The 18,171-nt window shown below is 39.4% G+C and overlaps 1 protein-coding gene across 5 annotated transcripts in view; it reads left to right on the top strand.

The window, feature by feature from the left end:
* Nucleotides 1-18,171, top strand: part of Spop (speckle type BTB/POZ protein) — a 104,923-nt gene that overhangs the window by 56,482 nt on the left and 30,270 nt on the right. For 3 of the 5 annotated variants that reach the window (XM_050156724.1, XM_050156721.1, XM_050156720.1), the window contains one exon: nt 7,582-7,632. The exons of the other annotated variants lie outside the window; for them this stretch is intronic. The gene's annotated coding sequence lies outside the window, so the exon portion shown is untranslated. The remainder of the gene's footprint in view (nt 1-7,581; nt 7,633-18,171) is intronic. 5 annotated transcript variants of the gene reach the window in all.

Raw genomic sequence — 18,171 nt, forward strand, 5'->3', positions numbered from 1 at the left:
CTTTCTGAGCTTTCTTTTATTTAGGAAGTGCTTCCTTACTAAAGTGTGTGAAACCAGTGTCTTTTTCCTCTTTGCTTAAGTCACCCGCCACTATATTATTTCCAACAATCACAGGAAAGGTATTTTATGGTGAGATCTGGTTAGATCTTTTGACTTTTGGGGTGTGGTAAGGCTTCATTCAGGCTTCGTTATTATCTATTGAAAAGATTGCTGTTTTTAGCTTTTCTAATTCTCCATTTCCCCTGAGTTTTCATTGAAGTTTTTAACAAAACCATAGAGATTGTGAGGACTGCTATCAGTTAAAGAAGTCATCCTTAGTTTCCCGTCTGTGCTCCACAGAGAATGTAATATGTATCCTTCCAGTGTAGTGTAGGTATGGATATTGTATTGCTATATGTGTTCAGTTTTTAATAATTTTATGTTAATTTCTAAGTACTTATGCATGTATACTGTATATATATGAAGATTCTTGCTCTTTTTTCTAGATAGGGTCTCTCTATGTAGTCCTGGCTGTCCTAGAGCTATCTATGTAGACCAGGCTGGTCTCCAACTCACAGAAATACTTCTGCCTCTGCCTCTCAAGTGCTGGGATTAAAGGTGTGCACTACCACATTTGGCTAAACATTCTACAACAATCATTTTTTTCATTTGTTCTTATTTTCTGACCTCTATCCATGTTGTTATATATATGCTCGGCCATTCATGTTTTGTTAGTTTTGTTTTTGAGGCAGAGTCTCACTATATGGCGCTGGCTGGTCTGAAACTTGCTCTGTTGACCTGTTTGGCATTGAAGTCACAGAGATCTACCTGCTTCTGCTTCCTAAGTTCTAGAATTAAAAACATGCACTATCAAGCCTGGCCCTAGGCTTCCCGTCCTAATGATACTATTTTTATTTTTATTCCATAGTATCACCACTCTGTTGATGGCTTTTTATTTTTATTTTTTTTTCTTTTTTGGTTTTTCGAGACAGGGTTTCTCTGTGTAACTTTGGAACTTGTCCTGGAACTCACTCTGTAGACCCAGGCTGGCCTTGAACTCGCAGAGATCCGCAGGCCTCTGCCTCCCAAGTGCTGGGATTAAAGGTGTGTGCCACCACCACCCTGCTGATAGTTTTTTAATTTGCCATTAAAGACAAAAACGTCAAAGAATTTAGGTATTGTGTGTGTGTGTGTGTGTGTGTGTGTGTGTGTGTGTGTGTGTGTAGGAGTACTGCTCCTTTTTTCCTTCAGTGGTTTGAATTTGTTTGATTTTTATCTAGAGTTTCATTTGAATTTTCTGTTTACTCCAATATCTTATGTCATTATTTGAAGGAGGAAGAGGAATGAGGAAAACCTTTATGTAATTTTAATACTTCTCCTTTTTACTGGTATGAAAAGTGTTGAATTTTTTTTTCCTATGGACCCTGTGTAGAATTTGATGACAGCTTTACATTTTAATATTTTGCATTTTATTTTCTTTTTAAAGTCTTTTTTAAAGATTTATTTTTATGTGCAGTGGTGTTTTGCCTACATGTTGTCTTGTGAAGGTGTCAGATTCCTGGAACTGGAGTTATACACAGTTGTGAGCTGCCATGTGGGTGTTGGGAATTGAACTCATGTCTTCTGGAATTGCCGCCAGTGCTCTCAACCACTGAGCCATTTCTCCAGCCCACATTATATTGTTTTATATCTAATACCTGTTTTCCATAAACTTCCATAACTATTGAGATTTTTCTCTTCTATATAGACTAGGCCAGTCTTGAACTTGTGGTGATTTCTCTTCCCAAGAGCTAGGATTATGGGCTGTACCACAATGCTTAGCTATTTTACTACCTTTTAACTACTTGGATACTTTAATTCACAAATGTGGGACTGTTTAATGACCTCTGATCCAGTCTGTGTTGCTTCGGAAATTCAGTGTGTCCCAGTCGTAGCTGCTAAACCACTGGGCTGTCACTAGAAATATAACATATAAAAATGCAGTGCTACCTCATTATCAGATTCTTAGAAGACTCTATAAGGAAAGAAAATTTCAGAGCCTCGTCCTAGTAAAAGAAGACCAATATTCTGAATTCTGGAAGGTTTTCCTCATTCCTTTGCCTCCCTCAAATTTAATGACTTTAAGTGCTATAGAGAGGAGTGGCATTTTTAAAATATGATTTTATATTGGTATTAGTTTAGAATTATTTCATATAAATTTTGTCAAATATATTTTCATATATTTCAGTGGCCAATGACTTTCATGTAAAAAAATTTTTGTGACCTTTAATTAACTGTGCTTTATTGATTATTGAGAGGTTGAGTATATTTTTAATTTGTTCTGTGCATGCTTTTCCCCCTTTAAACCTGGGTGCTGTTCAGAGGTTTCTAGCACTTGGAATCTAGAAGTGTTACAGTGAAAACTGTTACTCTTCTTTAATAGCATACACTGCCTATTGCAAGTGTCAAGTAGGACTTCTTTAACAACCAGTTTGGGGAGCAACCCGTCTCATCAATATATGAACTATCTTTAAGAACTTGGAAGAATTTATATACTTCTTTTTTAACAGCCAGTATGACCTTGAATTGGAAACCACATTAATAAAACTAGAGTCCCAGAGGTCTGTGTTCTTTCTTATGTGTTCTCATCTTAGGGCGTGGCTCAGGTCATAAGTACTGGGTCTGGAAAGTACCTTACAATCAGGCATATTCTCACTTTTATGTGGGTGAAGTATTCTTTCAAAAGTGCAAATGCAGTGAGGCTTACTGCCAGCCTGTAATCCAGCACTTGGAAGGCTGGAGAGTGGAGAGTTTTAGATAAGCCTGGGCTAAACAGCCAGATCCTGTCAAAAAAAAAAAGGCAAAATAACAAATGCTGTCTATATGCTGAAATATATGTCTCATGTTGTTTACTAGGTGCTTTTTTATTTAGTGAATATTCTTCCTTATTCCATAATCATGGAGTTGAAATGGAATTAGTAACCTATTCTTTGTCACATCAACTCCATATTTTATATTTTATGTTGCAAAGATATGTTTGTTTGTTTGGTTGTTAAATGTAGGTGTGTCTGAGGGTAGTGTCTTTGGAGCCCAGAGTCATCAGATTGCCCTGAAGCAGAAGTTACAGGCAGTTGTGAGCTGCCTAATACAGGTGCTGAAAAACAAATTTTAGTCCTGCAAGAACACTACTTGCTTTTGACCACTGAGCTGTCTCACCAGCCCAGAGATGTTTCTTAAATCTTTCTTTAGAACACTAACACTAGCTAGCTGCTGGGTGGTGGTGGTGCACGCCTTTAGTCCTAACACATTAGGAGGCCGAGAGGGCTGAATCTCTGTGAGTTCAAGGCCAGCCTGGTCTACAGAGTGTGTTCCAGGGCAAATAGGGCTACACAGAGAAATCCCAGTTTTAACAAAGCCAAACAAAAACAAACAAAAGAATTCCTATGTTAAGCCGGGCAGTGGTGGCTCACGCCTTTTATCCCAGCACTCGAGAGGCAGGGCAGGCAGATTTCTGTGAGTTTGAGGCCAACCTGGTCTACAAAGTTAGTTCCAGGACAGGCTCTAAAAGCTACAGAGAAACCCTGTCTCGAAAAAAAAAAAACTTGTTAAAACAAACAAAAAACAAAAAGAACACTAACACTATGGAGTTTTCTTTCTGTTGTAAAAATTGCTTATGAATCTCTTTTTAGTCAAAAGAATATTTTTAAACTATAATCATCCTTTTGGTCTGTTTCATCTGGATACATAACAGCATGCATTATTCTGTGGCGATCAAAATATATTAAAGAATTTACTTTTTAAGGACCAATAAGATGGCTCAGTGAATGGCAAAGGTGCCTGCTGCCAACACTGATGACCCGAGTATATTCCCTGGAACCCACATGGTGAAGAATAGAGCTTGCTCCTGCAGTTGTCCTCTCTGCATGTGTACTGCTCACACAGTAAAATACACACAAACAAATGCAAAAAAAGGGGATACGTTTTCTGGGTGCTGGGAAGTACTTTTGCAAAAGACCTGGGTTTCAGTTTTCAGCCCCCCCGGTGATTCAGTGCTCTCTTCTGGTCTCTGGCAGACACTGCACACATAGCACACATACATACATCTAAGGAAAACATTTCATGCATATAAAATAAAAATAAATCGTTAAAACACAGTATTTAAAAAGCAAAAAGGGAACTGTTCTTTCTTTTATTTTGGGGGGCAGGGGTTTGAGACAAGGTCACTAAGTAGCCCTGCCTGGCCTGGAACTTTATGTGGACCAGGCTGGCCCTGAGTTCACAGAAATCCACCTGCTCTGTCTTCCAAGTGCTGGGATCAAAGGCATGCACTACTACTTGAGGCCCATTTATTTTTCTTATAATTGTTTTACATATTTACCTTTTAAAAATATTTTACCTTATAGTATAAACAAAGCATGCTCAGTTTTTGGAAACTTAAAACTAGTAATAAGTACAAAGGGAACTCTGTTGTGCATTGTCAACTAGTTCCCATAACACAGGAATCTTTTTTTTTTGTTTTGTTTTTGTTTTGTTTTTTTGAGACAGGGTTTCTCTGTGGTTTTGGAACCTGTCCTGGAAATAGCTCTTGTAGACCAGGCTGGTCTCGAACTCACAGAGATCCGCCTGACTCTGCCTCCCAAGTGCTGGGATTAAAGGCATGCGCCCCCACCGTCCGGCTTAACATAGGAATTCTTAACTTTTTTTGTCTTCAAGGATGTTATCATTAAAAACAAGTATTTTTCTTTGTTGGAGGAAAATATAATTGTACTTTATCAACTTTTTGGATATTAAAAGCATAAGCCTAAACCTTGTTCCTTAAAAATGCTAATTTTAAGAGGCTAGAGATGGCTCAGTAGTTAAGAGCACTGACTGCTCTTACAGAGGTCCTGGGTTCAACTTCCCAGCACCCACATGGAAGCTCACAACCATTTATAACTGTAGTCTAACGGGATCCAGTGTCTTTTTCCAGTGCGCAGACTTACATGCTGATAAGACTTCTATTACATAAAAAAAACAAACAAACAAACAAATAAATCTTTTAGGCTGGGTGTGTCAGTGAAGACTTACATCTTTAATCCCAGTGCGCTCGGAGCAGGTGAGTCTCTGAGTTCAAGGCCAGCCTGGTCTACAGAAGGAGTTCCAGGACAGCCAGAGCTACACAGAGAAACCCTGTTTCAAAAAATAAAACAAAAAAATTCCTAATTTATAGAGAGGTAAATTTTTTGTTTGTTTTGACACAGGGTATCCTTATGTATTCCAAGCTGTACTGGAGCTTTAGTCTGTAACTGTTACTGACCTCAAACTTATTCTCAAGCCTTACCTTTCCATGTGCTGGGTAACAAGCATCTGCCACCACAGGAATGCATAGAATTACTGTCACATCTTTAAAGGATGGAAGTTCAGAAGGAAAGCTGAATTTAGTCACTTATTAAATAGGCTTGTTTCTGGTCTTCCATGTGCCAGACACTGTCTAGGTGCAGCAACAGAACACATAAATCTACATTTATACAGCTTATTTTTCAGTTAGAGGAAACAGATTGTAAAAAATATAGTATGCTGAATGACTTTATTTAATATAGAAAAATAACAAGGCAGGAATAAGACTGTGGCTGGGAGAGAAAATTTATTTTAAGGGTGTCAAGGAAAGCTCTCACAGTGGTGGTGACAATTAAGGAATCACCAGTAGCAGGGCATGTGCCCCAATAATCTCTCAGGGACTGAGAACATTACCCAGACAGCAAACTGCAAGTACAAAGCCCCGAGACAGGAATGAGCCTGTGCTGAGGAACTACAACAAAAAAAAGTGGCACGGCCAGAACATAGCGAGCTTAGGAGATGAAGTAGAGATGAGGCCAGAGAGGTAATAGAGTACCGCTTGTGCAGGGCCCTTGGGCCATTGTATAGACTGTGGCTTTTACTCAGTGTGAGATGGGGTGACTAAAAGTTCCCTCGACTGCTGTGACATTTCACAAAGCAAAAGAAAATCTGTGTGTCCTGATCTTGCTCTTCCAGAAGCATTGCTTCTCATAAAATTGGAGTGTTAAGTGATGGCTCCTAGAGAATAGTCACATGCATTAGACTTCAACACTTACGTCACTAGAGAAAACTCCTGAAATACAGGTCTTATATTGTAAAATTTTAAGTAATGTGATAGGATATTGGTCTGTAAATATTTATTCTTGGGTGACCCTGCTTTATTACTGAGTTCTCAATCCTGAATTATCTTTGAAAAAGAGAAAAGTCAAAGGTGTGTTTTGTGGGAGACCTTTTGTTCACTGTAAGCAGTAGAGGATAGCTACATATCTATACACTGTAGTGTTACTTTAACCTTTTCCAGTATATGGGCCTAGAAATGTTAATTCTAGGAAATTAAGACAAAACCCAGAAACCTAAGAAAAAGTGAGGAAAGGGCTAAAGGTTTCTGCTTCAAAAATCACATATAAGCTGGGCTTTGTGGCTCATGCCCTTAATTTTAGCACTCGGGGCAGAGGCAGGTGAATTTCTTTAAGTTCAGGGCCAGCCTCTCCTACATTGTGAGTTCTAAGACAACCAGAGAAACATAGTGAGACCCTATCTTTCAAAAAAACAAAAATTCACACATATTCAGAGCCTTTTCACTTGAAAAAGTTGGATATCTTCTGCCTGGAAGTTAGTACTGTAAGGCATTTATCTTACTGCCTTTGGTTGGCCAGAACTGTCTCCCTTTGACTACTTTTATTTCAAAGAAATGCCTTGTACAGTGGTGCTCACCAAATATCTGTTGAATGGATTTGATTCGACTTCTGCTCCTTGATATAAGTTTGTGAGATTTTTCTAAGTTTCATTTTTTTGGTGTCTGACTTGGCATCCTGTTTAGGGTGTCCTGTTTAGGGTGGTGGTTCTTTATGTTACTAATAGTAACCACCACATTTGTCTTTACCAAAATCTGTTACAGTCTAAGGAAAATTAATTTAAGTGTGTTAAAGTTCATGTGCACACACTCAAGAGACTTCAAAGGCTAACCAGAGATTTCCATATTAAAGGAAAATAGGATCTGTTCTACCCATTCTTGCCTAGGTTCTGTTCCCACAAGCCCAATTCCCTTTGCAGGATATGTGATAGATTATTGGAGAGGTTGTGCTACAGACAACAGCAAAGATAATCTCACCAATTTTCAACACAAACCCCTTTCTCTCACAGTATAATCAGTATTAATAACCTGGTCTTTTGTGGACTCCTTCCTGCTGTTTCCTAGAACCATGGGATAAATGACTTTGTTTAAATGGGTATTGCTTTGTTGTAATTTAGCCACATTTTAAAGGCATATTTTATACTTTATGGTAATTTTTCTCAACAAAATTAACATGGGGCAAGTGATTTTATTTTTGCTTATAAGCAAGAGTGTTAGAACCAACTGGGTTTCTGACTTTCAAGTATACCCGTTTTGAGAGCTAAATAAAAAGTAGATCATTCAGACAAGAACATTAAAATAGTAATTTTGTCTATTAAGTCCTTTTATCAGTCATATCATTGCAAATGTATCACCTGATTTTTGTAAACTTTCCCTTTTAAGAACAGCCAAGGTAAGGCATGTATGAGATTCAGAATCTAGTTAAGCTGACTCATCATTTCTATTTCCAACAGAGATTTCCTGCTAGACAAGACAAATTAGAGCTTTCCTACTGATTTGACTTGGTGAGTTTTATGTAGTTTTATTTATACAGTTTGATCACAAAGGGGTAAAGCAGAATGAGATAGAAATATTTATCGTGATTGTAAAATGCACTTCTTTAGTGCAATTTACTGTTTGATTTTAGTGCCTATGGAAGGTAAAATTGAAGTCATATAAAGAAAATATAGGTTTGATTTTCTTTTTAATGTGTATGTACTTGTATGTATGTGCTTATGGAGGCCAGAGGTAATCTGTCATCCTCAGTAACAGTATCCACCTCCTTTGAGACAAGGGTGTCTTATTGGCCTGGAGTTACCAATTAGGATAGTTTGGCTAGCCAGTGAGTCCCAGAGATCCTCCCGTCTCTGCCTGCCAGCAGTGAGTGCTACCATGTCCAGCTATATGGGCATGGATTCTGGGGATTGAACCCAGGTCCTTATTCGTACAAGGTAAGTGTTTTACCAACTTAGCTATCTCTCCAGCCCAACCCAAAGTAACATTTTTGTAAACTACTCTAATAATGGTTTTATTCTAAATATCCCTGCTGGGAATAAGCTAGAACCTTTTTTGTTGTTGTTGTTGTTTTTTTGTTTTTTGAGACAGGGTTTCTCTGTAGCTTTGGTGCCCGTCCCGGAACTAGCTTTTGTAGACCAGGCTGGCCTCGAACTCCCAGAGATCCGCCTGTCTCTGCCTCCCGAGTGCTGGGATTAAAGGCGTGCGCCACCACCTCCCAGCCAAGCTAGAACCTTTTGATCGTATTTTTTCTGGTGACTAATATATACTAGGAAAAGATTATACATACTAATGATGGGGGAAGCAATTGTGTTTGAATTTGAATTTTTTTTTAAGACACAATGGTGCTGTATAGCACAAGCTGGCCCCAAGCTCATCATCCTTTTTTTGCCTCAGCCCTCTCAAATACTAGGATTATAGGTGTATACCAGCAATCCCAGCTGGGTTTAAATTTTTAATCAAGGGTTGATAATACATGATATGGAAGCAGTAGAGTAAGTAGAGCTCCTTAGAGGATTATGGTTTATAAAGCAAAAAAACATAAGCAGTGTGGTGGCTTTTTTTGGACTGTAAAAGGAGTTTGAATTTTGACCATTTTACCTTTTCGTATTGTACCTTAGAACTTAGCTCTTCAATGTTGACTTAAAATCTTGCTACCAAAATGACTCTTCAAGTGTTTACTCTGTGCTCTGATTTATGCCTCAAACATCTGTGTATTCTTTTACAGAGTCTTACTGGGCAAATGGGTGTTACTGCTTTTAATCTTTTCAAAGCGCATCAGGAACTAAGAACATTCTCTTAAGATAGACATCCTGTTCAGTGTTCCTGTTTTGTCTGCCTATATGTTTTTACTTTCCCCTTGATTCAAGAATTTGGAATGCATACTGGTTTTCCTTTGTTCTGTTGAGTTTATTTAGATCCTTAACATAGCTCATTGCCTAACTGCACTGGCTGCCCATTGAGTCCCCAAGACTCTCCTTATCTACCTCCAAGTGCTGGGGTTTCTAGTCTAGGTCCCTGGAAAGACTTTACCCAAAGAGCCATCTTGTTGTTGTGAGTATTCCATCTATCTGTCTGTCTGTCTGTCTGTCTGTCTGTCTATCTATCTATCTATCTATCTATCTATCTATCTATCTATCTCCCTTCTCTCTGCCCCCGATCTCCAACACACACACACACACACACACACACACACACACACACACACGCACGCACGCACACCAATATAGAGTCTCAGGTAGTCTTGGCCTCAAGCCTCAAGCTGTGTGACTGGTCTTCTCTGCTTCCACTTCCCAGATGTGGAGATTACAGGCATCTGTTATTATGCCCAGTTTATGGTGGTGCTGGGAATCGAACCTAGGATTTCCTGTATGCTAGGCAAGAACTCCACCAACTGAGCTCCATGCCCAGGTCAGAATATGGTTATTTTCGTTTGTTTGTTTAGTTTTTGAGGCAGGATTTTCTTTGTGAAACAGCTTTGATTATTCTGGAACTCATTTTGTAGATCAGTCTGGCCTCAAATTACAGAGATCCCACCATCTCTCGAGTGCTGGAATTGAAGGTGTGTGGTACCAATGCCTGACTGAATTTGGTTATTTTTAAGAAAGGCACGGTGAGCCAACACACGCATGTGTACAAACACACACACGGGGAGGGGGGGCTGGGAAATTAACTCTTTGGTAGAGTACTTGCTTATCTTAGTTGGAGAGGATAGGGCTTTTCCTTTCAAAAAGTATTTCTGAGGAAAATTGAGTTCCCTGATAGGTTGAGGTGGTTAATGTGGAATATAATGGATTGCTTTTGTAGTATGGTAATACACTGGAGTAGGTGAGGCTTTTTTGTTTCCAAGTTAATAAATTTACTCCTCACTCTATATCCCAGTGGTGATTCTGACTCTCTTTTATGTTCATTCCTTGGACACCCTATGTGGCCAATTTTTATTAGCAATAAATATTGTAAATGTTTTTTCTTTTTTTTCCGAATTAATTATGCATGCAGACGTCATTCACACACAGCACAGAGACATTGATACACAGTTACATTCACACACAGCACAGAGACACATTACAACACAACAGACTTACCTGGGACTCGAACCGGCGACCTCGGGCTCTGCGGGCGGTGCTCCATTCCTTTCAGCCATCTCTCCAACTGTTAAATGTTTTTTCTTATAAGACTGGAGGATACTATGGGTTATAGGCAGCTCTCTTTGTTAAATGAAATGATTTCAGTTTTTAATTCCTTGCATGCTGGCCACACATACATAGTGTTAGAGTTAACTTTTCATCTATTTATGGTTTAAAGATTTTTTTAAAAAGTATTCTTAACTATGTGTAGGCATGTGTGTCTGTGTGTAAGTATGTACACGTAAGTGCAGAAGCCTGTGGAGACCAAATGCTCGGATTCTTCTCTAAAGTCAGAATTACAGAGGGTTGTGATGCACCTGAAATGGGTGCTGGGAATCGAACAGGTCTTCTCTAAGAGCAGTGTGGCTCTTAATTGCAGAGGCATCTTTTTAGCTTGTTTACTTGTATAAAACATTTTAGGTCAGCTAGCAAGATGGCTAGTGGATAAAGGCACTTGTCCCCAAGCCTCATGACCTGAGTTGGATCCCTAGGAACCACATGATAGAAGGCGAGAACCAACTCCCACAAATTGCCTTGTGCCTTCATACAGGAACCCTGGTATTCACTTCACCCCATACACACTAAATAAATATGAAATTTTTGCTAGAAATACCAAAACCCCCAAACTTGTTTAAATTTGAAATTGTTTTTTCTATTCTTCAACTATGCCTATAAAAACTTTATGCAATAATCTATGTTTTCCCTCACATTTTGTTTATCTTGTGTGTGTGGACACACATGTGAGTTTTGGGAATATTAATTAATATAAAAAGAATTTTTTTTTTTTTTGGTTTTTCGAGACAGGGTTTCTCTGTGGCTTTGGAGCCTGTCCTGGAACTAGCTCTTGTAGACCAGGCTGCTCTCGAACTCACAGAGATCCGCCTGCCTCTGCCTCCCAAGTGCTGGGATTAAAGGTGTGTGCCACCACTGCCCGGCTCCTAATTTGTCTTCTATTATAACTAAGGGAAACTATGACTATCTAGTCTTCAACTCCATTAAAGACTCCAAAAAGATATAGTATTACTTTAGTAAACAGGAAGTGCAAAGCAAGAAACTTCTAAAGTTTAAAGAAATGAAAGAAACACCTGGCTGTCTATAGAGTTACCCAAGCTTCTTCTGCAACTTTGGGGCATCCAGCCTGAGTCTTTAGTCTACATTTTATTCTATTTTGCAGGCATTATNACCACTGAGCCATCTCTCCAGCCCCCCTTTTTTATTTTTTTAAAAAGAAAGCAAACTATCTTTTTTTTTCATTATACATACCAATCCAAGTTCCCATTCCCTCTCCTCCTCTTATTCCTTCCACATACCCTTCCATCCCACCCCCATCCAGTCCTCAGAGAGGGTAAGGCACATTGCTTTAGTGATGTTTCCTCCCTATCATATTTAGGCTGATCAAAGTATTCATCCAAAGAGAATAGGTTCCCAAAAAGCCAGTACATGCAGTAAGGATAAATCCTGGTGCCACTGCCTGTGGACTCTGTCTGCCTTAGCCATGCAACTGTCAACCACTGTCAGAGGGACTAGTTTGGTCCTATGCTTGTTCCTTTCCAATCCAGCTGGAGTTGGTGAGCTCCCATTAGTTCAGGTAGACTGTTTCAGTGGGTGAACCCATCATGGTCTTGACCTCTTTGCTCATATTCTCATTCCTCCCACTCTTCAACTGCACTTTGGGAATTCAGTCCAGTGCTCCGATGCGAGCACTGCCTCTGTTTCCATCAGTTGCTAGATGAAGGTTTTATGGTGATATTTAAGATATTCATCAGTCTGACTACAGGGCAAGTCAAGATCGGGCCCCCTCTCCTCTATTGCCTAGGGTCTTAGCTGGGGTCATCTTCACCAACCCTATATCAGACAAAGGACTAATCTCAGATATATAAAGAACTCAAGAAATTAGACATCAAAATTCTAAGTAACCCAATTAAAAAATGGGGTACAAAACTAAACAGAGAATTCTCAACAGAAGAATCTCAAAGGGCCAAAAGATACTTAAGGAAATGTTCAACTGCAGCCCAACGCCTGCTCTACGCGCTACGGTACAGTTTGCGAGTTGGGCAAGGGGTTGGAGATTGAAACACACACACGCACACATACACACACAGGGAGACAGAGAGAGAGAGAGAGAGAGACAGAGACAGAGAGAGAGACAGAGAGAGACGGAGAGAGACAAAGAGAGGTAATGCCAAGAATTACCCCCCCCCCTTTATTATGTTCCAAGGCAGTTTATATAGGGTTTCCTTGACTAATGGCCTTAACTCTCAGCTGCAAATCCCCGAAGAAACACTTCCCTGATATCAGGACCTCTTGAGGGTCTTGTGCTCAGAGCAGCTATAGAACAAGTTGTTTGCTCAGAGTCCAGCAAGGAAAACAAGTGTTTACTCCGGCAGGCAAGGGGTCACAGGAAATTAAGGGTCTGGGGGTCCATAGTTCCCAACATTCAACATCCTTAGCAATCAGGGAAATGCAAATCAACTCTGAGATACCATCTTACACCTGTCAGAATGGCTAAGATCAAAAACACCAATGATAGCTTATGCTGGAGAGAGGATGTGGAGTAAGAGGAAAACTCATTCGTTGCTGGGGAAATACAAACTTGTGCAACCACTTTGGAAATCAGTATGATGGTTTCTCAGAAAATTGGGAATCAACCTACCTCAGGACCCAACACCGCTCTTGGGCATATACCTAGAAGATGCTCAATCATACTACAAAGGCATTTGTTCAGCCATGTTCATAGCAGCATTATTTGTAATAGCCAGAACCTGGAAACAACCTAGGTGCCCCTCAAACGAAGAATGGATAAAGAAAATGTGCCACATTTACACATTAGAGTACTACTCAGCTGTAAAAAACAATGACATCTTGAATTTTGTATGCGAATGGATGGAATTAGAAAACTATCCTGAGTGAGGTAGCCCAGACCCAAAAAGATGAATGTGGTATGTACTCACTCATAAGTGGATACTAGCTATAAACAAAGGATAAGCCTATAGTTCATGATCCTGGAGAAGCTAAGTAATAAGGAGAACCCTAAGAAAAACATATATAGATCCACCCGGAAAGTCGAAACAGACAAGATCGCCTGACAAAATTGTGAGCATGGGGGTGGGGAGAGAAGGGAGGGTGGAAGGGGAAGAGGAGGGGGTAAAGGTGAAGAGAACATGAGTGAATGGGATAGTTGAGAAGAAGGAGGAAAAGAGATGAGAGCAAGGAAAGAGTTACCATAATTGAGGGAGCAATTATAGGGTTAGCAAGAAACCTGGCTCTAGAGAAATTCCCAGGGATCTACAAGGATGATCCCAGTTAAAAATTGTTTTTGATTATTGTCCATTAGAGAAATGTTAGACATGTGGGAGATGTTAAAATCTTTACCTTTACCAGGCTTGCTCATTGTGGTCTTGGAAGGTTTTGTCCATGCCATTCATTGGAAGTAACACATGATTTTAAGTTATGAAAATGAGGTCATAAAAATAGTCCACTTTGAAATGAAACAGCCCCTTTAAAAGCAAGTTTGTTGGGCTGGAGAGATGGCTCAGCGGTTAAGAGCACTGACTGTTCTTCCAGAGGACCTGAATTCAATTCCCAGCAACCACATGGTGGCTCACAACCATCTGTAATGAGATCTGGCGCCCTCTGGCCTGCAGGCATCCATGGAGGCAGAATGTTGTATACATAATAAATAAATAAAATCTTTAAAAAAATAAATAAATTACGCATAGTATTCATAAAAAAAGCAAGTTTGTTTTTTTTATTTGAATTTGTGTTACTCCATTTTAGACATCTCCCAAGTGATAGATTTTAAAGTGGAGAGCTTATTCTGATGAGCCCTAGGTCCTGTTTTTGTTGTTGTTTTACTTTTTTGTTTGTTTTGTTTTGTTTAAGCAGCTGGTAGAGTTTTGCTTCCCAATGGGGGTCCTATAATTAACAAAAACAGCATTATCACCTGCTGGTTTTAACCCAAGTCTTGTGAACTGATGCTTGTTTCGGACTTGTTTTGTTTTTCTGGATTCTCCTGTCCAAGTTAAGGTGGAATTTCTTTTCCTCACATATTGTTATTTGCATGTATTTTGTTTCATAGATATTTTTGCCTAAATTAAAAAGCAAAACAGAACTCCAAAAGTGTTTTTAATATCTGGAGTTTTTCAGTCCTACAAGTAGTTGAAGGGATCTCCTTTCCAAGGCAAGCTTCTGAGTTTGGAGTATAGATGAAATGCTGCCTTCTCCCAGTGTTATTTTGAGGGTAGAGAATGATGCCAGTGTGTCTGTACTGGTAACTCTTAAAGAGGAGAGTAGATTTTTGGGTAAAGAAATTACTTCCAGAACCTTAAATTGGCAATAAAATTTTTTGCATTTTTATTTTTTGCTATCTGGAAAAGATGTATCTAAAGTGAAAATTGTTCCATATTTTAACCTTTGAGCTGGCTGCTAGATCTCCTTAGGGACAAGGACAGTTTGTGGTTATTTATAACGTACTGCCTTCTACAGAGAGCAATAAGGCTGTCAACTTCCAGCATACCTTGAAGCTTGGGAATGAGTGGGAACATTCTGCTTTAACCTATTGATTTTGAGAAAGACTTGATAGTCTATATTTTATATACTTTTTTGTTCCTTGCCAGTTTAACTTTGTACGCATGAGCCCTTTCAGTCTGTTTGGTACTAGGGAAGAAGGAACAGTAGCTCTTTAGTTTCAAACATCTGAGTCCTCACATCCCTCTCAGAATCTGTACTTGCCTAAGAAATGCCTGTAGCCTGGGAAAATCTTATATACTAAATGCTGTCCTAGTTTCAGAGTTTCCCACATATACAGTAATTTGAAAAACAATAAGTTTAGAAAAACTTAGTTAAGTGTCTAGACATAGATGTGTCTACCATTGTACATGTTTAGTTATCTTTTTTGTATATGTCAGTTTTAAAGTAATCAGGCTGTGTCAAATAGGAAAATTATAGATTGAATCTAAGTAAATGCTAACTATCTGCCTCAGTTTGATTATTTTATTGGAATTTTATTATATAGATTTAACTTGAAATAATGTAGAAATTTAGACTTGTTTCCTGGCAGTTACTGTAATGCTACTTTCTTCTTTGTGTGTGTGTGTGTGTGTGTGTGTGTGTGTGTGTGTGTGTGTGTGTGTTGAAGTCTCTCTATGTAGTCCTGGCTGTCCTGAAAGTCACTATATGGACAGGCTACCCTCAGTCTCACAGAGATTGAGTGCTAGGATTAAAGGTGTGCACCTGCTAATGGGATGTTCTGTAAGAGAAATTGTTCTGGGTAGTGTGCTTCTCTCAGTATTGCCTTGTAAATTCAGGAATTCTCCCATATCCCTGCAGATTCCCTTTTCTCCTTTTTTCTAAGATTAAAAAAGGAATTCTGACTATAATTTTAATAAATCTTTTATGAGTAGAATGACAATTTTATTTTTTAATTTTTAAAGGTATGCTTGAGGGACGGGGGGTTGGATAAAGTGCCTGCCAAGCAAGTGCAAGGACCATAGCTGGATTTCCAGAACCAGGCAGGTGGTAGCCACCTGTAATCCCAGCAAACAGGAATAGGATCCAGGGGCAAGCTGCCTCATTACACTAGTCAGAATTGGCAAGCTTCTGGCTTCAATGAGAGACCCTGCCATAGTAAATAAAAGGGAGAGTGATGGAAGATATTGAACATCAGTTTTTGGCCTTTACACATACACACATAAGAAGAGCAGGTTCACATGCACATGTACCCACTCACTTGTGAATGCACATATACACATGGATGCATACCATGCATGCATATACATACAAAAAAGGTATGCCAGAATTTTTATATTTACTCAGTAGTTCATGAAGTTTAATTTAGTAATTAGGACCACTTAGGGAAAATATATCCCAAAGAGTGTAGCTACAAACAACAGAGTAATGGAACAAATATTTATTGAGTGCCTGTTAATAGAGACAGGGAGGTATTAAATTCTAGTGGGGAAGACTAGATAGCTGTGGAAATAGAAGCAAGATAACTTTAGTTAGTGACAAGAAAGGAAAAAATGAATAATGTGGTAAAAACAAACAGGTTAGGAAATGAGGACTGCCCCTAGATTAGGTGGTCAGGGACGAGATCTCTTAGGCTATACTACTTTTTTTAAAAAAAGATTTTATTTATTTATTATGTAAGCAGTATTCTGCCTGCATGTTTGCCTGCAGGCCAGAAGAGGGCACTGGATCTCATTATAGGTGATTGTGAACCACCATATGGTTGCTGGGAATTGAATTTAGGACCTCTAGAAGAGCAACCAGTGCTCTTAAACACCTCTCCGGCCCCCAGGCTATATTACTTTTTATAGGATACCTCCATGACAGAAGGGAGTCAACTAGAAAGACATGATGGAGCCAGGTACTGTGCCTCACACCTCTAATCCCAGCACTTGGGAGGGAATGACAGGAAGATTGCAGTGAGATGAATGCCAGCCTGTGCTACAAAGTGAGACCCTATCTTAACCCCTGCCCCCATAGGAAAGGAACGTGAGGAGAGAAAGTTCTCCAGGCTGAAGAAAAAGTCCATGTGCTCAGTAGTGATTAGTGCCAACAAAATTAAAGCCTAGATAAAGCATATTAGTTGAAAAGAAATGTAGGCATTACTATGAGGCAGAGAGGCCATGGTGGTCAGGTCAGGACAAGAAGGCAAATTTTACTCAGAGCAGCATAAATCGCCAAAGAATTTGTATCTTGTCTCATTTGAATTAAAATTTTATTATTAAAGGTGTGTGTGTAGAGTTAGGCCTCAGGTTATTTTCTCTATTGTTCTCCACTTTTTTTTTTTTTTTTTTTTTTTTGAGACAGGATCTTTTACTAAACTTGGATCTCACCAACTTGACAAGACTAGTTTGCCAGCAGGCTCCAGGACTTTACTTGTCTCTGCTTTCCCATCATTGGGATTATGCATGTGTGCTGCCATATTCAGCTTTTTATGAGGATGTTGGGGATCAGAACTCAGAACCTGAAGCTTGTTTTAAAAAGCCAGAATGTAGCATAAGTCAAGGAACTCCACTTATACTTCAGGCCCTTCTACTTCAAGAACCAGCATTGTTACATTATTTCCATTAGTAAAATCTGATCCTTCTGGTGTAATTTCAAACTCTGACATCTTCCAGCACCATATTACAAAGTCATCAAATCTTGGAAGTGTACCGACAATTTATCACTATTCATTACAGTATGAATTGTTGATCCTGTATGCTTGTCCACAAGCACTAGATGCAGGAACTGCAATGGGTTTGTGGTTGCCTTGGCTGCCACTGCCACACTGAAAGTAGTTGCTTCTTTTTATCTCTAGATCCACTTAATATTACAAAGACCTTGTATAGGCAAGTAGGATTTTTTTTTTTTTAACGAAAACAAACAAAAAGCTGTGGTCCTGTAGGATTGTACAGAACATGAGCTGGATAGACATACAAGAAACCTCAACTTTTTCTTTGCTGATTGAGATCTCCAGTGCTTTTCTTTTTCTATTTCTTTTTCTGAGACAGGGTTTCTCTGTGTAGCTTTAGAGCCTGTCCTGGAACTTGCTCTGTAGACCAGGCTAACCTTGAACTCAGAGAGATACTCCTGCCTCTGCCTTCTGAGTGCTGGGATTAAAGGCGTGCGCCACCACCACCTGGAGTATTTTTATTTTAAAAAGTATCTCTTTTATGATTTTTTAAAAAATGCTGCAAGATCCCCCACAGAGCAGCCACGACCCTAGGAGGGTCCCAAGCTGCTAGCAGTGTGTCCGGCAGAGTGGCTTGTGGTGGGGCTGGCTGGTCCTGCCATGTGGCTAGTGGGTGTGAGCAGGTGGCGGGTAGAAGGGACATGGGCAACACATCGTACAGAATAAAATTGAATATTTATTACTTAAAGGAGAGGGTAAAGGAAGGAGAGAGAGAGAAAGGGAAGAGAGAAGAGAAAGGAGAG

The sequence above is a fragment of the Alexandromys fortis genome, unplaced genomic scaffold (assembly GCF_014885135.2).
Source record: "Alexandromys fortis isolate MF-2015 unplaced genomic scaffold, M_Fortis_MF-2015_v1.1 scaffold_31, whole genome shotgun sequence".
In the NCBI taxonomy this organism is placed as follows: Eukaryota; Metazoa; Chordata; class Mammalia; order Rodentia; family Cricetidae; genus Alexandromys; species Alexandromys fortis.